The sequence below is a fragment of the Callithrix jacchus genome, chromosome 2 (genome assembly GCF_049354715.1).
Source record: "Callithrix jacchus isolate 240 chromosome 2, calJac240_pri, whole genome shotgun sequence".
In the NCBI taxonomy this organism is placed as follows: domain Eukaryota; kingdom Metazoa; phylum Chordata; class Mammalia; order Primates; family Cebidae; genus Callithrix; species Callithrix jacchus.
In genome coordinates, this window is record NC_133503.1 from 38,277,867 (window position 1) to 38,299,741 (window position 21,875).

Below are 21,875 nucleotides of genomic sequence, written 5' to 3' on the forward strand. Positions count from 1 at the left end.
CGCCCTCGCCCCCCCCTCCACGGGCTCGTGCCGCCGGGGCGTGTGGGCGGTCGGTCTGGGCCCTCGGCCCCTTCCCCCGGCCCACCGAGGTAGGCAGGACCGGCGCCCAAATAGGGCTCCACAGATCTCCTCGCCTGAGAGGGGGCTCGAGCTGGGCTGGGGGCCTGAGCATGACTGGAGCGGGCGGAGTAGAGATCCCCCAGCGAGGGCCAGGCTAAGGACAGCATGGGGGTGGGGAGACAGCGAGAAAAGGGCCCAGGAAGGGGCCAGAATGAAGCCCGCTAGCCAGCCCACGGGGTAGCGAGCACCCTTGGCTCTTGCAGTGGGTCTCCACAGCCTCCAGGCACCCCCGACCGTACAGGCGGGTTGCCTGTGCCTCTCATCCCTGCAGGACTGGCCTCAACCCCGTGGGACATCGCCATCTGGGGAACACCTTTAGCGCAGCCACCATTTGTGCCTGGCAGCAGGGGGTCTGTGGCCCAAGAGCCCCTCCCAGCTAGGGCGGGCTGCAGTCTGCAGGGAACCTGGGTGCCCCAGGTGGCTTGTAGCTCCCTGTCCCCCAACACACACACTCTGGCTGCAACTCCGACAGCCCAGGCTGCCGGCACCAGCTGGCTCCTCTCTACGAGGCCTACCGAGGTGAACTCAAACAGACTCCCCGCCCCCACTCAATTACTGGGTAGGGGCTGCTGGAGAGGACAGCGTCCTGCCTCCCGCCTGGGTGTGGTGCTGAAAGGGTTACATAGCAAAAGCTCTCCCCCTTCTGGCTCCCAGAAAGCCTGAGCCTGCGGTTTGCCTGCCTAGCGCTGCCTGAGGTGTCCCCTTACAGCCATCCCAACTAGAATCCAAGTCAAAGATCATCTCACCCAGTCCTCTGTCTCCTCAGGAAGCTTCCCAAGGCCTCTCTGGACAGCGTTCTCCTTAGGAGAGCCTGAAGCAGGCTTAGGACTCTGGGTCAAGGCCAGGGACTTGAGCTCCAGGGCTGTCTGGGGATGCGGCCAGAACTTGAGGCCAAACTTGTGGGGTGGGAGCACAGAAAGGGGGAAGCTGGAGGTGATGGCCATGCAAAGGGCTGATCTCCGGTGCTCTCAGGGCGCAAGCCTGTCTCAGCAGGGGCCAGCTCTGGGGAGGCCAAGTGTAAGAGACAACCCTCGTACCCCACCCCAACTGAGGGAGAGCGAGCACCCACCTCACTTCACACAGTGTCACTCTCTGTGAGGTGGGCAGCAAGGGGCCCTGGGCAGAGCCAGAGCCAGGGGCCAGGTCTCACTTCTGCTTCAACCCCTGCTCATTCCGTTTCCAAAACGGCACTCATGTCCCTCCCTCCTCAGCCACTCGGGTACTGCCTCAGTTCACTCCCTCTTCCTATACCACAGACAATGGTCTCCTTGCTTGAAGTCTTGCCTCTCAGTTCTGACCTCTCGAAGGCCATCAGAGTGAGCCTTCTAAAACACAAACTAGATCACTTCACTCATTGTAACCCATGGGTTAAACCTAAACTTTTCATGGGTGTCCAAAGCTCTATTCTACCTGGCCCTAGCTCACTAGCCCCAGAGCCTATACCTCAGCCACACTGACCTACAAGCCACATACACTTACTCTGTCTCCTCTCATACCTTTGCACATACTATACTAATCTCTCTGCCCAGGATGGCCTTCCTCCCTTTTTGGCCTAGCTGATCTCTGTATTAATTTGTTTAGCACATAGGTAGTCAGGCTAACTGTGTTTCAGGCACAGTGCTGGGTCCTGGAGATATGGCAGTGAGCAAGACAGACATGGATCCTACTTACATAAAGTTTAGTGGGGACGGACAAATAGCTAATTACACAAATAATGGATGGATTAAAATTTGTGTGAAATATTCAGGAGACATGCATTCAGCAAACCTTTATGTATGTTGACATACCGCTTGATAGAGGAAACACACTGTAGTGAAGGAAGGCTTTCCCCAGGAAACACTTCAACTGGGATTTGAAGTATGAGTAGGAGTTGGCCTGACTAAAGGGATAGTGGGGGAAGAGTATTCTGGCAGAAGCACATCCAATGGCCCTGAAGCAGGAAGGAGCTTTTGTTCCTTTGCAAGAGAGTGTGCGGAGGGGTGTGTGTGAGTATGTGTGTATGGGATGTGTGTATGAGTGTGAGTGTGCACATGGGTGCCTATGTGCATGAGGTGTGTGAACATATGGGTGTATGTCTGTGTCTAAGGGATGTGTGTGTACACATGGGGTTTGTGGGAGGAGTCTGTGAGGGAATGGTATAAATTTATAAAAGGAGGCTGGAGAGGAGGCAGGCAGTGGTCAGATCAAGCAGGACAGTTGTAGTTTCAATGAAAACATTAGGGTTTAATTTTAAGAGCAGCAGTCTGCTACTGAAAGCTCTTCAGTAGGTATGTGAGGGGTGGGAGAGGGCAATGGTGAGATCCTCTGCTTCCTGAATTCTTTTAATGTATCCCTAGAAAAACACTTGACTTCGTATTGTTTTTTGTTTCCATCGCCATCTCTTCCATGACAGTAAGAGCCCCTTTAGGATTATGACCCCAGTATCCAGTACATGGTAGGTAGTAAGTGCCTCCTTGTGGGATAGATAAGTCACCCCCTTTTCACTCGTAAAGAATGGCCAAGAGTATCAGCAAGAAAAAAATGGCTCAAAGTGGGAGACTGCAGGGCAGCTGAAGACATTCTCTCTGGGGGTAGCTCTCCCTGCCGTCCAAAGCAGCTCATGGCTTGGCATCAAATGAATGATATGAGTCAGAAATGCCATGAAATGCAAAGGGGGCACAAGCACTCTCCCTGGGCTGGGGGATCCAGACCTAGTGCTGAGGGAGATTGGGCTTGAAGAAGAGTTTGGAAGAATGGGTAGGATTTTGATGGGGGTGGGGGGAGGCGAGGGATTCCAGATAAGTGGGATATGGCAAAGTTCGAGGGAGAGGACATCTGCCCAGCAGACAATGAACAGACCAGGTTTATGTTAGGAAACTATGGGAGCTGCAAATATATACATACCAAAAACACTTACAGGACACATGCTATCTGCCCCAGCCTAGTGCCAAGCACTTTACACATTTAATCTCTTGTCATCCTCACAACAATCCTGTGAGGAAGGTCAACTCTTATTCCTGTTTTACAGATGAGAAAACAAAGGCTAGGGGTAATGAGACTTCTCATTCACAGTCAGTACCTGGGAGGCAGCAAAGCAAGGACTCTAGCCTTTGCTATTTTTCACTAGAGCCCATGCTCTTTACTCTGAGACTAAAGTGCTTGTGAGCAGGCTGGAGACACACTTGGATGGCCAGCTGAGGCTTTTGGACCTTATTTAAATAATGGGAAGTTGAGGATGCTTTTTTGAGGAAAGAAGTGACTTGTGTATTAGAAAAATTAATGTGACTGGAATGTGCAGGATGGATGGGAAGCAGAAGATGGTGGAGACAAGGGAACCAGTGAAGCAGGTCAACCATCAAATATTTCCTTAGACCCTTTATGAGCCAGGCTCTGAACATTTTGAGGGTCATGTAGGGAGTACCTGAACCAGCAGTAAAGGCAATGAAAAGAGTAGGAGGAAGAGTCACTAATATGATAGTGTTAACTCACTTAATTCTCGACAACACTATGAAGTAGGTCTACTATTATCCCCATTTTGCAGATGAAGAAACTGAAGCACAGAGAGGTGAGGTAATTTTTGTCTACGTCAATACCTAGTAAGTGGCAGAGCAAGGTTAGGGACCTATGCAGTTGGGCACCCAGAGCTCACACTCAAGTGCAGTTCTATGGTGTTACTCAAGAAGATAGATGAGAGGTGGTAGAGAAAGCCCCCAGCCCTCAAGCCTTACCACGGGCCTCAGGACTTGCACAGTCCCCACAGCCCTATGACTGATGCTCAGTGCCTGGATCACGGGCAGGTGGAGAGAGTCACGTGGCACCCTGGGGTGTGCCAGCTGGACTCCCACTTCCCTAGCCTCCCAGTTCCCACAGCAAAGGCTTCTCAGGCAAGGGAGGACAGCCAGGCATTTGAAGCACCTCTGGCCTGGACCAGGGCTCTTGCCAGGAGCTTGAGAATGACCCTGTGAGCCAGACCTGTTGCTATGGGAACTCCTTCCTCTTACCACAGGTTGTGCAATGCCCTGTACAACCTCATGCAGAGTGAGGAGGTCCTGGGGATGGGCCCAGAGACCATATCACCCAGAAAAGACCCACCCTAGTTTCACAATGGGACACTAATAGTAACATAACAAGTTAATTCAATTCCTTTAAGGAGAAAAAACACAATGTTTAACTGGCTTACAAACATTTTTTTTCTTTTTAACATTTTCCCTTCTACTTTGAGGCTGTGCCATGGGCAAACTTTGAAGTTTAGGAAAGTTTAGACTTGTTTGAGTCATGTGCAAAAATGCCTTTGAGTGAAAGGGGAAAAAACCCCACACTACTGCTTCCCCAGCCTGAGTCTTTGGGACTCCGAGTCTTACCTATAAAATTCTCCTGCAGAGGGGTCTTGGGGACCATGCTGAAGTTTGCCCACTCCCCTTGGACTCAATTTTTTTTTTTTTTTTTTTGAGATGGAGTTTCACTCTTGTTGCCCAGGCTGGAGTGCAATGGTGCGATCTCGGCTCACCGCAATCTCTGCCTCCTGGATTCAGGCAATTCTCCTGCCTCAGCCTCCTGAGTAGCTGGGATTACAGGCATGCGCCACCATGCCCAGCTAATTTTTTGTATTTTTAGTAGAGACAGGGTTTCACCATGCTGACCAGGATGGTCTCGATCTCTTGACCTCGTGATCCACCTGCCTCGGCCTCCCAAAGTGCTGGGATTACAGGCTTGAGCCACTGTGCCTGGCCATTGTGAGCAATCGGAGGCCACTGATGCTCTCCCCCAAGAATTCTCATGCCCGGCAGACTCACTATTTCATGAGAATTCTTGGGGGAGAGCATCAGTGGCCTCTGATTAGGGAGAGCCTTAAGCAGTTCCTTGAATCCACTCCCTCCATCCCAGGAGAAGCCATCCCTGAGCCCATGGTATGTTTGCCGGTGAGTTAAAAGGCCTTGAAGAAAATGAGGCTACTCTTACCCTTAGCCACCCTGATTTTAGTGCCTCAAAGTCATGAGGCACACTCTCACTTAGTGAGGCTGTCAGAGGAGGAAATAGATCAAAATGCAACTCCCTGCAGGACCAGAGAAATCCCCAGTCATCCAGAAGGATTATGCAAAGCCTGGAAGCCCATTCCCCACATAACTCTAGGATGCAGTGGGGGCCTGGCTGCAGCCAGTCAGATCCTGAGGAGTACATGGGTGCCAGACCCAGCTTCCCAGGCCTAGAGAGCCCCCTGCCGCATCAGAGCTGAGGGATAGGGTCTCTTGCCAAATCTGCATCATGGCCTGTAGCTTCAGCATCCCAGTAAGCCGCAACTGGTTTCTTTTCTTTTTTCTTTTTTTTTGAGATGGAGTTTCACTCTTGTTACCCAGGCTGGAGTGCAATGGCGCGATCTTGGCTCACCGCAACCTCCGCCTCCTGGGTTCAGGCAATTCTCCTGCCTCAGCCTCCTGAGTAGCTGGGATTACAGGCACGGGCCACCATGCCCAGCTAATTTTTTGTATTTTTAGTAGAGACGGGGGTTTCACCATGTTGACCAGGATGGTCTCGATCTCTTGACCTCATGATCCACCTGCCTCAGCCTCCCAAAGTGCTGAGATTACAGACTTGAGCCACCGCGCCCGGCCCTGGTTTCTTTTCTTTAAAAAGTTTGTTCATGCCTCCACCTCCCTCGGTCAGTGCAGAGAACTAGGTGGCCAGAAAGAATGGGGCTTTATGGTCTGGATAAAGAGGGCAAGCTTGGATACTAGAACACTTGGGTTAGGGCCCAGTTTTGCTCCTGAGATTAGGTTAATCTGAAAAAGTCATTTTCCACACCAGGCACTCAGGCTGCGAACCAGGGAGACATGCTTCCAGATTCCTCTGCCAGCCAACCCAGAAAGGTGACAAGAATCTGGATGGCTGAAGGAGTAAGAGCTATAGATCCCTGCAGAAAAGCTTTTGATTGCCAGGTGAGAATGCTTCTAGAGACACACACAGCCCTGTAAACCTTGGCTGTTCCCCTCAGAATTGTGCCTGCCTGCTCAACACATGCACATACACATTCCTCGTTAAATGAATGAACTTCACTGATCCCTGAAACAGCTGAAAAATTGATATCCACCTACCCAGACTCCAGACCCAGTCCTCCAAAGACTGTGATGTTCTGAGCAAGACTTAGTTTCCCCTTCAAAACAAAAACAAACAAAAAAATGGCCCCACAGGCCTTTCTCACAGGGATTTCAGAGTGGATGAGGAAATTCATCTCTGATCTCCCAGAAATGAGGACACTTGAAAAGGACCCAGTCTTAGGCAGCTCCTTATGTCCAGATGCCGTGCCAACAGTGCTGAGCTGCACTGCCCTGCCATGCCTTTTTGAACCTGTTCCCTTTTCCTTTGCTCCTATGGGATACAAGATCAGATGTTACAGTGCCTAAGCTGGGATTCCAGTTGTAGGAGCTGCTGTGGGCACCTCTGTCCCCACTCCCACCATTTAGGAGGCTCTTCTTGCTTCAACCCACCCAATCCCAAACCCAGAAGAGAATTCATGCTCCCTGCTTCATTTTCAGACCCTCTTTGGAGAGAGCAGAAGGTGGAAGGGATGAGGCAGGCCCATCACAGGAGGAGCCTCAGGAGCAAACTGGGAGGGACCAAGAGGGAGAAGAAAGCATTGGCCGAAGAGAAGATGGGGAGCCTCCCCTGGCTCCAGGGGCCGGGAGAAGGAAGCCAGGCAGCAATGGGAGAGCAAACGAGGGGAGAGGTGAGGCAACAGGCAGGCCTGGACAGGGCTGGGAGCAGGATGGGGAGAGGAAGTGAGAAGCTGGAGCAGCCCCAACAATGGGGTGGGGGACAGTATGTGAACAAGAAGACAAAGGAGGCCAGCAGAGCACAGGCCCCTGGAGGTAGGCCAGGCTCTAATCCCAGTGTCCCCAGGGCCTGCTGCGTGCTCTTGGGTAAGTACTTTTCCCTCTCTGGCCTGCCTCCCCATCTAGAAAATGTAAGGTTGGGCTGGATGACGTTGAGAGATCCTCCCACCCGAGGAACCTAAGGTTCCAAACCTGCCAGCAAGAGGGAAAGGTCTGGGAGTAGAGGAGCAGATGGCCCTCAGCCCCATGAGGAAGAAGAGATGTTACTCTGTCCACAGGCCCTTCTCCCATCCCCATGATCTCTCAGCCCCCACCTTCTGTGGTTGTTGTCTGCAGGCCCCTCTGCCAGGCTAGGGGAGGCAGTCAGGAGCTGGCAGAAAGCCCACGGCATGGTACCAGGCCCTGCTGCAGGTGAGTAAGCTGCCTGGATTCCTGCTGCCAGCCTCTTCTAGGGCATGCCTTGTGGTAAATTGCCCCATCTGCAGGGAGACACCTGGGAGACTCCTGCACTTTATCTTGGGTGACCCAGAGCCACAGTTCCCACTGAGAAGAGAGGTGGGAGCCTGTCTACCTTCCGCAGGATGGGGGGGTGATTCAACCCTTCTATCTGCCTCCCTCATCAAGCTAACTGCATAATTACACAGCAACAATAATAACTGGCACTTACACACCAAGGCCTATGTAAGTACATAATTTATTTATGTAATGATATAATGACTTATTTGCTGGCCTGGGGGCTGTGGGGACCATGAACAAGGCCTTAGCTACTATCTACACCACTCTGGGGCACAGTGACTGCATGGATCAGCAACCCACAGGAACCAAGGTTCCCAGAAACAGTTGTCCCCTACTGTGGGGACATCCTAGCCTAGCAGAGGTAATGAGCAGCCCAGCCTCTTAGATGGAATTTGCTCACATCTCTGTCCACTCTGGGAGGTCAGGCTGCTGGGGTCAGCATCCATTCTTAGTCCCTTGAGGACTGAGGGGGATCCTCTAGAAGGATGCAGTGTCTTACCAGGCAGAGAGACAATTCAAGCCAGGCTGGCAAATTTGGAGAGACTCCTGGTCACCGCCCAAGGAAGCAAGAGGCCTTGCCCAATATAGGCATTTGTGAGCCCAGAGGCAAAAAATTCTCTTCTCTCAGCCCTGCCCAGCCTAGCCCAACCCAGCCCAGCCCTGCCCACCCCAGGCTTGGCTGCTCCTGGGACAACAGCCCAACTTCCCTGGCCTGGTCTGGGTGCTGGTTCCCATGCCACACTTAGCCCTCTTGGGAATTTCCCCAATGGACAATGTTGTAGACACTACCTTCATAATGGTTATGGCAGGTCTCAGGGACCCTGGAGACCCAGCTCTGGCTCTGCCCTCCTTCCTACTGCCCCAAATCACCCCAATCTTTCTCCTCAGAGCACGCACTTACAGCTTATGAAAGTTCTAGCACTAATCACAAAGCAAGAACCACTAGACCTTCTAGACTGCTGGCTCTTGGGGTACCCTGGGACTGCAAATACCATAATTTGCCCAGGAGCAGGATACGAAAATTCCAAGCAGATATGGTATGAAGATAGGGTCAGGACACCTGAATCAATTGGTTTTCTTCTGATGGTTCCTGGGGAAGTCATATTTTCTCTTTGGGCCTCCATGTCTACTTACCTGTGAACCAAAGGAAAACTGAGATGCTTTCCAAGGGCATTTCTAGCAGTAAATCTTCAAAGAGGAGCCCTGAGTCTCCACATACGTTTCTAGCTCTAGGACCTCTGTTCCTTGCCGTCAGCTGCTGCTCTACAGATGGCCCTCTGCCAGCCTCCCTCCCACCTTTGAAGGTCAACTACTGGTTCTCTGGAAACTTCTACGCTTCCAAGCCCAGTCTGTGGATGTATGTGAGGCTGCACATGGGAAGTAGCAGGCACACACATGACCTTGGGAGCTCTGAGCCCCTGCGCCTGCTTATTGGATGCTTCAGGTCTTCACAGGCTTCTAAACAACAGCAGCTAATCAGCACCCCACTCATCATACAACTTGTTGATCTTGATGGCATTGTGAATCTGTGCTCACCCCTCTATCTGTTTCCCACACTCTGCCTGAGTCACTTAGGCTTCTGATGTGTCTGGTGGCCTGTCCACCTACTCTGAAGCAGTGCGTCCTGAAAATTATGGTCACTGAGGTGCCCACCACAAGCCTTCGTCTAATCGCTTGCATTGTTTTGGGTTTCTGACTGATGTCCAGCGGAGTACTTCCTTTACATGATTTTATCCACAATTTTCCCCAAAATTATTCTATCGTTTCAACACTACTAACCCACCCTCTAGGCCCAGCAGCTCCCCCGGCAGCCAAAGGATTCATAGCTGAATGGCCCAAGGGGCCCCTACCAGAGCCTTTGTGCCCTTTCCCCTGCCTGCTCCTTGGGCTACCAGGCTCAGTACCAGACAATGCTTACTCCACACTTGCTTAGTGACAGGCACGGTACTGGCCATTACAGTATACAAAGAGCCTGTCCTCCAGGAGCTTACAATCTAGAGGGAAGACAACACTTAGGCAGATGGACAGAAATCACAGCTAAGATAGCAGTAGCAACTTATGCACAATTTCCTTTGAGAGATCAGACTAAGTATCCTGGAAGTTCCTTGGAGGGATAGTTAAATGTGACTTGGGGCAAGGTGCAGTAGCTTAAGGCCATAGTCCCGGTGCTTTGGGAGGCTAAGGAGAGTGGATTGCTTGAGCCCAGGAGTTTGAGATCAGCCTGGGTAGCATGGTAAAACTCTCTACAAAAAATCCAAAAATTAGCCAGGCATGGTGGCATACACCCGTAGTCCCAGCTACACGGGAGGCTGAGAGATGGGAGGATTGCTTGAGCCCGGGAGGTTGAGGCTGCTGTGAACAACCGAGATTGCTACCACTGCACTCCAGCTTGAGTAACAGACCCTGTCTCAAAAAAAAAGGGGGCGGACCTGGGGTGTCTGTCATGATGGATTTCTTATAAAAGGAAGGGGAAGATTCCAATTAGCAGAAAGGGCTGGAGATGGGATGTGAGCAAGCTCGGGGTGGGAGTATAGTGGTCACAGGGAGGTACACTAACTTATAAGGGTGGTGCTCCAAACCCCACACCTGTGCCCTCAGGCCCTTCTCTGTCCCTAACACCTTAGGAGTAAGGAGTGCACACATCTGGAGTGGTCTTAAGGCCACACCAGGCATAGACCTCAGCCTCATTCAGAGCTACCTTCCTCTTGCTGCTTTCCAGGGTTCCCAGTATGTGTATATACACACATGCACACCCACCTCCAAGCAACAGCTTCATGAGCTTCTCTGCCAAATTCCCCAGGACCCTCCCACTCCATTCTCAACCTCTGTTTCTCATTCACTCATACCTCACAGCCTCATCCCTTCTATCATATACCACCTGCCCATTACATAACTCTGTTTGGGATTAGTTTTGCCCAGAGGTATGAACTACATTTCTGCATATTTAAGCTGTCTTTGATTCATTCCTGCCCGTTTCTTAGTTCTGTTTGCCCAGGTGCCCGCCCCACCCACTAGCTCTGAGGCCCCAGGGAACATGCCCATGTTGGGCTCAGCTTGCCCTACAGCTCCCAGTTCCTCCACTCTGGGTCTAAAGAAGTGGACGTACAGCAGCATTGGCTCCCTGGCTAGTTACAGGGGCCACCACAACCTTGTACCTTCCATTGCTCTCTATTCTTCCTTCCCAGTGAAACTTGGCCTTCCCATCTTCAAGGTTGTAATCCCCTGCACCCCCATACATGGCCCCAGGGTGTGGGCTCCAGTAATTCAAGGGGGAAGGGGCAATGGGAGAAAAGACCAAATGATAATTAATAGTTTGTTTCCCATTAAGCTTCTTTGAAATAAACTGGCTTAATGTAATTATGGAAATGGATGCAAGGGGGCTCTTGTTGTATTGTAAAATAATTATCTAACAACCATCATTTTATTTTTAAGAGCTTATTACCAAATAGGCTGTGAAGGGCTTTGCAGCCTTCTCTTCTCCTACTGAGATGGGATGCTTTCATGGACAGAGGACAGAGGACAATGGAATCGGGAGAGTATTTCTGTTCAGTGTCACCAGTTGAAATGAGGATTCAGTTCAGCAGTTTCCAGCCTCTGTAAGGAGGTGGCGCCAGCTAAGCTGCTAAGGCTTGACAGACTGGATGGTAGCCAGGGCCCCCCAGGTCCTGCTTATATTCCACTGGTGCCTGATGCAGACCCCTGATCTCTGGATCACCAGGGAGGATGCTGAATTCCTCAGAGGAAATTGCTACTAGGATTTTATTCCTGGTACTGCACTCTGACCAGGTGTCAGGCTGCACTGCCTGATCCACAGGTGTTTTCTCATAACAACTCTGAATATTTTGATTTACAAGCATCAGACCTGCATAGCTTAAAAGATTATGAAAGACTGTGTGGTAAATTCTAGATGATCAGCTAGTTAAAACGAAAGGAAGGATCACGTGACATTTGTATCCCAGAAGACGAGATGAGAGTATAGGAGATGCTTTCCTGGAATATGGGACAGCCTGGCAAAGGCATTGAGTGGGAATCCACAAAGCAAGTTCAGAGAATGATGAATATTACATTTTGACTGACATGTAGGAAGTCATGGAGATAAGGCTAGAAAGACTGGGTGGGAAGCAGGCTGCCCAGAGCACCTGGAGCTCATGCTAAGGGAATGAAAGGATATTGAAGGGTTCTGAACAGGAAGGTGACCCAACCCAAACTATACTCTTGGAGGCTCTTCTGGCAGCAACATGCAGGGCAGAATGGAGCAGAGTCTGGAGGCAGCAAGACTGATCAGCTGTAGCCAGCAGCCTCTGTGGGATGCTTGCTACAAATGCAAGTACTGATCCCATGGAAAACTATCTGAATTACAGTCTCTGGGGTGCAGTACCAAGTACTGGTAACTATTTCAAGGCAGACAGTATATGAAGCACACTTAGAGAAAACCGGTCCCAGAGAATCCAGTCTTCACTGCTCAACTTGGCATTTAAAGCCTTCTGTAAAATCTCCCCACCATTAATTTTCCCCTTATAACTGTATTTTTAAGGTTAATTGGGATATAATTCACATGCCATGCAAATGACCCATTTAAAGTACATAATTCACTGTTTATGGTCTATTCACAGAACTGTGTAACCATCACTGCAGTAAGTTTTAGAACATTTTCATCATCCCCAAAAGAAACCTCATACTCCTCAGCACCACCTCCCCTGCCGTCCCTTTCATCCCCTGGCAACCACTGATGGACTTTCTGTCACTATAGATTTGCCTGTTCTGGACACTTCATATAAATGGAATCATACAATATGTGGCTTTTCTTGACTGGCCTCTTTTACCAGGTATAATGTTTTCCAGGTTCATCCATGTTGTAGCATGGATCAGTATGCATTCCTTTTTGTGGCCAAATAATATTCCATTATATGTATATATACCCGATATTATTTATTTGTTCAACAATTGATGGACATTTGAACTGTTTCTACTTTTTGGGTATTACAAATAATACTTCTATGAACATCTGTGTATAAGTTTTTATGTGGACATATGCTTTCATTTATCTTGGGTATATATAATACCTGAAATCCCACTTAGAAGTAAGATTGCTCACCATGGCTGGGCGCAGTGGCTCAAGCCTGTAATCCCAGCACTTTGGGAGGCCGAGGCGGGTGGATCACGAGGTCAAGAGATCGAGACCATCCTGGTCAACATGGTGAAACCCCCGTCTCTACTAAAAATACAAAAAATTAGCTGGGCGTGGTGGTGCATGCCTGTGATCCCGGCTACTCAGGAGGCTGAGGCAGGAGAATTGCCTGAACCCAGGAGGCGGAGGTTGTGGTAAGCCGAGATTGCGCCATTGCACTCCAGACTGGGTAACAAGAGCGAAACTCCGTCTCAAAAAAAAAAAAAGAAAAAAGATTGCTCACTATATGTTTAATCGTTTGAGGAATTGCCAGACTGTTTTCCAAAGTAGCTGCACCATTTTACATTCCCACCAGCAGTGTATGAGGTTTCCAGTTTCTCCACATTCTCATCTACACCTGTTATTATCTGACTTTTTGATTCTAGCTATCCCAGTGGATGTGAAATGGTATCTTGTAATTTTTTTTAAAGCAGCTTTATGAAGGTGTAATTCACATTACCATACAATTCACCCATTTAAAGTGTACAAGTCAATAATTTTTGGAACATACATTATTTTATTGTGGTTTTGTTTTATTTTTTTCTTCTTTTTGAGACAGGATCTCACTCTGTCACCCAGGCTGGAGCACAGTGGTACGATCACGGCTCACTGCAGCTTGACCTCCCAGGCTCAAGCGATCCTCCCACCTCAGCCTCCTGAGTAGCTGGGCCTACAGGAATGCACTGCCATGCCTGGATATTTTTTGTTTTTTTTTTTTGTAGAGACAGGGTTTTGCCACATTGCCCAGACTGGTCTAGAACTCCCATGCTCTAGTAATCTGCCTGTCTCAGGTTCCCAAAGTGCTGGGATTACAGGTGCGAGCCACTGTGCCTAGCCTTATTATGGATTGGATCCGTAGCTCCCTGATAACGAATGATGTTGAGCATCTATTTTTGTACATATTGGCCATTTGTATGTCTTCGTTGGAGAAATGTCTATTCAGATCCTTGACTCACTTCTCCCCAGTTTTATTGAGGTATAATTGACAAATAAAAATTGTGTATGTCCATTATTAGTTGGGTCATTTATCTTTTTGTAATTGAATTGTCAGAGCTCTTTATATATTACAGATACAAGTCTCTTATCTGATACAAATTTTCTCCCAATCTGTGGGTTGTCTTTTCACTTTCCTGATGGTGTCCTTTGAAGTACAACATTTTTAAAATTTTGATGAATTCTACTTTACTTATTTTGTTGCTTATAGTGTTATATCTTAGAAACAATTACCTAATTGAATGTCACAAATATTTATGCTTATTTTGTCTTCTAAGAGTTTTGTATTTTAAGTTCTTACTATTAAATATTTGACCCATGTGGGTTAATTTTTGTATATGGTATGAGGTATTTTTGTATATGGTATGAGGTGTGTGGATATTCAGTTGTCCCAGCACAATTGTGAAAGAGACTATAATTGCATTTATTTATAATCTCCTCCCAGTAATTCTTACAGGGATTGCAGTCTGGGAACCATTGAGTCAGAGGATATAGAAGTAGGTGAGGCAGCAGGTGACAGAGTTTAAACTCTGGTGGTCATACCAAGAATTGAGATAAAAGGATGGACAAGAAGTATAGGTATAAAGGAAATGGTAACACAAGGTGATGGGGTGCATTTGTGGCTAAAGATGATAGCAGCTTTTAGCTTTTTTAGCTAAAGAAACTAAAGATGATAATACAATTATTACATCTCTTCTTTGTGTACCATTTTACAGCTTAAAACAAGCTATGCTTCCAGATAGCTTGTCTCATTCAGTCCTCTTAGGGAGATAGAGAGTGCATTACCATTTTCACATAGCAGAGGAGGAAACTGAGGGTCCAAGATGTGGCTAGTAAGCAGTGCAGACAAGCCCCAAGGTTCTTAACGTCAGACACTAGAACAGTGACAGAAGTTGGGAAAACGGGGGAAGGAAGAGCCACTTGAGCTAGTTAGATGGGTCAGATTTGGATTGCCAGCAGGAAATCCCTAGCAGACATCTGGAAATGTAGGCCTAGAGTTGGCTCAAGAGGTCAGGGTTGAAGGTGGGGTTTGAGGAGTCACTGTTGAGGGGTATCAGTGAAGTCATCATGGCAGGCAAGACTGCTAGGGAGAAAACGTAGACAGAGGAAGGCAGAAGCAGAGAGATTCATGGGAAGATGCCATACGTTAGCAGCCAGGAAGAAATCGCTGGTGGAGAGGCCAGGAGGGAGCAACACAGTGGATGGGGAAAAGTAAGAGGAGAATTTTTTTAAAAGGATAGGGTAGGTCAACACGTAGCAAACACTGAATAAAGAAGTTAAAAAGTTTTGCTTGAATCTAGCCTTGCCTGGCTGCAGAAGTAAGCACAACATGCTTTTGAAATGATTACCCTCCCAAAGGCAGAGGAGCCAGGCCAGGTTTCTGCAATTTGAGAACAGATTAAGCAGGCAATGCTGCGAGTTCTGAGCTTTCGCTCAAAGTCAGAGGAATGGCAAGTATGGGATCACTAACCCACTCCACCCCATGACCCCTGGGGCCCCATACAGACTTCTATCACTAGAAGCAAGAAGCACGTCCAGGGATCTCACCTTTATGTTTAGCTTATATGGATCAGCTGCTTGAGCAAATGATCTTTAAGGTTTCCTGAATCCTTGTAGCTAAATGATACTCTGGAGAGAGGAGGTGACAAGATGAGAGAAGTGATGTTAGACTGATCAAACATCTGGAGAAAGTTACTGGATCCTCTCCAGTTACACATCTTAGCCCTCATGAGATTCGTTTTTATCAGCATAGAGGTGGGGGTAAGTTACATGGCTAAATTCCTGGCTTTATGATAATTTAATTCAATTGAACAGGGTTCTCTGAGCATCTAGGACATGCAAGCTAAAGATGGTGGAGGATGCAGCAATATTGAAGACAGTCTCTCTCTGGAGGAGCTCGCAATTGCCAGACTAATAACAAGAGATGTGGTTTCTTGCATATACTTGGCATGCAAATATTTGGGAAAACAAAATTGAATTACAATACTAATACAGGACTTTAAAAGAGAAGCAATGAATGCACATCATGCAATACTAATTAATCACTTCAATGACAAATATGATGGCTATGTTAGTGTACAAAGATTATAAATAAAACACAGCAACTGGATTAGGCAGAGACCATACCAGAAAGGGCTACGCAGTGCTAGCGGCCCAAAGCCAAAAGACTGTGGAGGGCAGAAAGAGCTCACCTGTTTGGCATCCCATAAGCTTTGTTCCTGTAAACTTGCTTAGGTTTGTAACAAAAATGAATGGTCCTGAAAATAAGTGCAATAGAAATGTGGAGGATGGAATGGTCATAGAGAAATGAGACCGCAGGGAACATCCCCAACAGGGAGAATAGCATGTGCAAGCGATCAGAGGTAAAAACGTAGAGACTATATCAAGACATAGTGAGTAAACCAGCTTAGTTTGGAAATGTAGATTCAGATCTTGATGTGAAGGCATATAGGCCAATCTAAACTGTCTGGATTCAATTTTATAGGTTGAGAGTTTCTGAGGGTTTTGGAAAGCAGTTCTCATTAATCTTCACATCTGTGAGAATTAAATGAGTTAAAAGTAAAAGTGAAGTTCTTAGAAAAGAGCTAAGTGTTTGTTTATTGTTACTTTCACCTTTGTGGTTTGTCTTCTTTGTCTTCCAAATAAGCCATTAGTTTCTTGAGAGTAAGGACTACATCTTCCAGAGAAGAAAGGAAGTAGAAAAGAAAATAAAAGAGTAGAAAAGAAAAACTTCTCCTCTGCAAAAGGCAATGTCAAGAAGCTAAGAAGACAAGCAACAAACAGAAAATATTTGCAAAGGACACATCTACTACATAATTTTTATCCAAAACATACGAAGAACCCTTAGAACGCAACAATAAAACAAAAGACCCAGTTAAAAAATGAGAAAAAGATCTAAAGAGGTGCCTTAGCAAAGAAAATATACAGATGGCAAATAAGCATATGAGAAGAGGCTCCACATCATATTATCATCAGGAAATTGCAAATTAAAACAACAAGAAGATACCATGATACACCTATTAGAATGTCCCAAATCCAAAACACTAACAGCGCCAAGTGCTGGTAAGGATGTGGAACAACAGGATCTCTCATTCATTGCTGGTGGTAATGTCAAACCATAGTCACTTTGTAAGACAGTTTAGGGGTTTCTTACAAAACTAAACATACTCTTACCATATGATCCAGCAATGATGCTCCTTGGTATTTATCCAAATGAGTTGAAAACTTATATTCACAGAGAAACCTGCACAAGGATGTTTATAGCAGCTTCATACATAATTGCTCAAACTTGGAAGCTACCAAGCTGTCCTTCAGGAGGTGAATGAATAAATAAACTTGGTGCATCCTGACAATGGAATATTATTCAGCATTAAAAAAGAAATGAGCTATCAAACCATGAAAAGACATGGAGGAGACTTAAATGTATATCACTAAGTGAAGGAAGTCCATCTGAAAAGACTACATACTGTATGATTTCACTATATGACATTTCTGGAAGAGGCAAAACTATGGAGACAGTAAAAAGATCAGTGATTGCCACACGTTGTGGGGAGGGAGGGATAAAGAAGTGAAAAATACTCTGTATGATACTATAATAAATACATGTCCTTATACACTTGTCCAAACCCATAGAATGCACACCACCAAGGGTGAACTCTAGTGTAAACTCGATTTGGGGTGAGAATGATGTGTTAATCTAGGTTCAGCAATTGTAACAAATGTACCACCGTGGTGGGAATGCAGATAGAGGGTGTGGTTGTGCATGTGTGGGACAGGGAGTATATGGGAACGTTCTGTGCTTTCTGTCCAATTTTGCTGTGAACATAAAACTTCTCTAAAAAAGGTACATCAATTAAAAAAAGCAAGAGACAATTATTAAGCAGTGTTTGTGCCACACGTTCTAACCCTCATTAAAATGTATCTTGTGCTCTCCAGGAATCTCCTAGGCACTCTGTGGGAGACAGCTCCAAAGTGGAGGGACAGAGCATGAGGCGGACAGGGCAGAAGTAGGTTACCAGGACTTGCTGAGAAACCTTGGTTCCTGTCCTGCTTGGCCACGAGCTAGCGCTGCAGCCTCAGATTGGTCTCACACTTTTCCTGTCTCACTCCGAAGTCTAGTTTCCTCCTCTCTAACAAAAGGTTTTGATGGACTATATCCTTAGCAAGGCCCCTTCCAGCTCTCCCATCCTGTACCTGTGCTCACAGGCCAAAGAACTGGGGAGCTCCGGCCCTCTGGTATGTTAACTTGAGAAATAGCACTTGAAGATCAACCTCCAAGGGCTCACCCAAACCCAGAGCCCAGTTTTAATTCATAAGGCCTAACAAATGGGAGGCAAGCAAAATCCTGAGGACTGATGGGACCCATTTGACCGGCTTGGGACTGTCACACTTGGGACCTTTAGGCCTCCTGAAGGGAGCCAGCAACTCAGCTATATGAGCACCACTCAAACAATATGGCTAGAGGGCTTGACGCTGCAAACAGCAGTCCTGTTGGTCATCTCCCTTGTGCTAGATGCCAACAAAGCTAGGTGGAAAGACTGGCTCTGACAGCTCTAGGGAGCAGGTACTGTGCCAAGGAGTTTCCAGCTTCAGGATGGCAAGAGGACGTGAAGAGAAAACAGCAAGCAAACCTGGCGTGGTCCAGCCCTCACTAGGATGGGGGAGTAGGGCCTGGTCCCACATTCCGTTGCCACCTCCTGCAATCCTGCAGGCTAGGTGCTGGAGGGATCTTTGAGGGGCCCCCGATCCTAGATAGGGGAGAGCCCCTGGCTGTCTCGGCTCAAGAATCTCTGGGGGACTGCCATCTCTTCTGGTCAGAATTGAACTCTCTCGAAAGTGCTAAACCAGTTCAGCTTTGATAAGAATAAATCTTTTTGGTTTGTGAGACAATATCAAAAGTGCAGAATTCTGGCAAAGGAGAAAAAGGAAAATACCCTGAGTATTTTTCTTAAGGGCAGTGAATTATGCCTTCCTTGTTGGATTCTACAGATGGAATTACTCAACCGGCTTGTTCTGTTTTAATTAACCCAGCTAATAACTTCCCTGCTGGATTCCCTTGTTCATAACTTCTTGGTTTCACATAATAACGTGTTTGTTTCTTCCTTTGTGTTCTAATGAAATGATAATAACCTTCCCTGGCATTCATTTCATCCTTAATATCCGGAGATTTCATTAATATAAACCCTCTTTCCATCTGCTCTTGCTCCCTTTTAAAGGAAATATTTCTGTGTCCTCTTTACTTGTCTTTTTTGGGGAGGCTCAGCTAATCTCCTCTTTCCTCTAGAAAGAATCTTTCTGTAAGGCTTCTCTGGGCTGACAGGGCTTGGCACGGGCTCCCTCAGCCACCTCCCTTTCTAGGGCCTCGCTGAAGTCTCTTCGCTGCTACTTCTGGGACAAAGACCACTGCTCACTGGAGCCTGGATCTGAGGAATGCAAAAGCATTAAGTTGCTAATAGATTTTTGGAATGGGGTCAAGGTAGAAGAGTGAAAATGACACAGGGGTGGGGATCTTGAGAAGAGATGGGGACTGCTGCCTAGGACTAGCCAGAGTCTCAGGAGAGTAGGACACATGAAGCCTGGGAGCAGCCCGCAGGGAGGGCATGGGGAGGAGGAACAGGGGGATAGCCCAGAACTCAAGGAAGATGTGAAGCTAATAAAGGTATTCAGATGAAGTAGGGGTGACAGAGTGTGTCTGTTCACCAGTAAGTTCTATTGTATGGTGTTCTTGCTGTTTTCTCTGTCAGGAGCAAAATCCTGACTAGCAACGTAGAAAAATCCCTATGAAACTAATGTCCTGTTTTCTGACTGAGGTGGCACCGTGTAGCCATCTGCATGGCACAAATTCAGCACTCGCCCCTCTGCTGTCTTCTGCTGCCCCTCAGCTTCATCAGTGTTTGCTGGACACTCATAAAGCCTGAAACACTGTGCTGGGGGGACCTTCCTCTACGTTCAAGGAGCTTCTGCACTGCTGGGGAACTGAGATGGTGCTCCCCAAAGCACTAACAATCCCAGGTCCGGAGGGTTGGTGCCCACTGTGTACCCTGAAGGGCTCTGAAGGGGAAGCTTGCAGCTAAGCGGCTGGGTTCAGTTCTTTCCTGGTAAATATTATCTTTGATTTCTACTATGATCTAGACTAGAAGTTTCCTCCAGGGGTCCTTCTATCTGTAGGTTAGCTAGCCCCTGGGAGTAAGACAGTTTAGGCTCTTGAGCCAACTGTAAGAAGGGAAAAGCAGAGGCTTTGCAGCCAAACCAAGCCCTGGGACATACAACCGTGCTGGGCAGTAGCCTGCAGCACAGGCTCCTGAGATCTGGTAGAGGACCTCTGCCGGGATGGGGAGCTTGAGGGAAGATGTCAGGTACTCTTCCGTTCCATGCTTCCAAACCTGCCTGGCCAGCAGACCTCCAGGCCCCACCTTTCTACCTATTCCACAGGGTCTTCCAAGCAGCCCATCTATGGATATACAGAGGCAGCTCCTGACAGCTGGCCAGCTCCACTCTGGCTGCCCAGGCAACTTTATCTTATTTCCTTTCAACTCAGCCCCCTGCCATATGCACCCAGCAGGTGCAGCCAATGTGGCTGCTGCAGCCTCTGAGTCACCCCATTGCCCCTAACACAGCAGCAGCAGGGTGCGGAGAGAACCTAGGGCCTTCCCCTGACACAGGAAGAGAGTAAAAGTACCTCTCCCCTCTCTGCCCCCGCCCCCACCCCCAGCCAGACAGAGTCTTGCTTTGTTGCCCAGAGCTGGAGTGTAATGGCGTGATCTTGGCTCACTGAAACCTCTGCCTCCCGGCTTCAAGCAATTCTCCTGCTTCAGCCTCCCGAATAGCTAGGATTACAGGCACCTGCCACCACACCCAGCTAATTTTTGTATTTTAGTAGAGACAGTTTCGCCATGTTGGCCAAGTTGGTTTTGAACTCCTGACCTCGTGATACACCCTTCTTGGCCCCCCAAAGTGCTGGGATCACAGGGGCGAGCCACCGCGCCCAGCCAGAAGTACGTTTAACATCCACAAAGTTAACACCTGAAGATTTGTTTCTTTCGGTCCCCAAGAGGTAATATGTCATCCCACACATGCTCTGGCTGCTCTGCCAGGGTCAGCATGGCGTGGGTATGAGCATCTTTGCTCTCTGCACTTGACATCTGTCTCTGTACTTTCTGAGCTTGTTGTGGATGCTGACCAGGGAAGGATGGCCCCACAGAGGCAGCAGAGGAAGAAGTGCTGGTGTATGAGCCCTGTGCACACACAGCACACATGGTCGTGCCCAGCTGCATGTGGTCATATAAGCTTGGCTCTCTGTGGTCTGCTAAGGTAGCCACCCCTTTCTGATTCTCCCTGCTTGTCAGACATCAGGCTGGCTGCAGTGAGTGATGATGCAGTGCTTATGGCCTCAGTATGGCCTGCATCAAGTGTGCTGCTGAGTAAGAATGAGCAGGGCTGTGCATATACCTGTGGGCAGGAAAACAGCCTTCCTGTGCTTTTCCTGGTTCCTTACATCTTTAGGCTAGAAGTGGTCAGCCTCCAGCCTCCAGGCTCAGGCAAGGCTGCCTCTAGCCTGAAGGTGACACATGAATGTTTATCTATCAGTTCATTATAACTGTCTGGTTTTCTTCTTTTGTGTTATCTTGGTTAGGTGCAAGTAAATCTGTCCAGCAATTGAACCCCTACTCCCTCCAGGGATGAATCCCCATTCCCCTTCCTTTGGGAAGTCTGATATTACTACTTACAACTTTCTTTCCATTCCAAAGTGGATGCGATGGACCCCATCTGTGAAGTGTATTACTTGAGCTCACCTTCCAAGCACATTCCAACCAGACCTTTTGCCAGGCAGTTGAACACAGCACCCTCTGTGACCACAGAAGGAAGAAAGGCTGCCTGGCTCCTGCAGGGAAGGAGTCCAGGGCCTTGTGCCAACCACCCATCCCCAGGACTCCACTATTGGGCTGTCTCTACTGTGCCTAACCTTAGTTCATTGTGCACAGTCAAGATTCTCATACAGTCCTGCTCGAAGAGGCCAAGAAGAACCTAATAAAAGGATGTGGTACCTGGCAAGGGTCACAGCTGTGTCTCCAGGAGACCATACTGGGAGCGTGTGCAAGTGGGAGCAATAGTGTTTCTTCCCTCCCCTCTCTGCTGTGGTTATTCTCGGCTCACTCTGGACTCAGATGCCTCACACCTGCCCTATTGCCCTGTTCCATTTGAAACCTTCACTGCAGTGAGCTCTAGGCAACTCCTCTCTCCCTCCTTTCCCCCACCATCCGTACTCTTGCTCC

The 21,875-nt window shown here is 48.1% G+C and overlaps 1 protein-coding gene across 6 annotated transcripts in view; it reads right to left on the reverse strand.

Moving 5' to 3' along the window:
- The window catches only part of NRG2 (neuregulin 2), a 197,834-nt gene that overhangs the window by 62,412 nt on the left and 113,547 nt on the right, over positions 1–21,875 (reverse strand). The gene's annotated exons all lie outside the window — the stretch shown is intronic.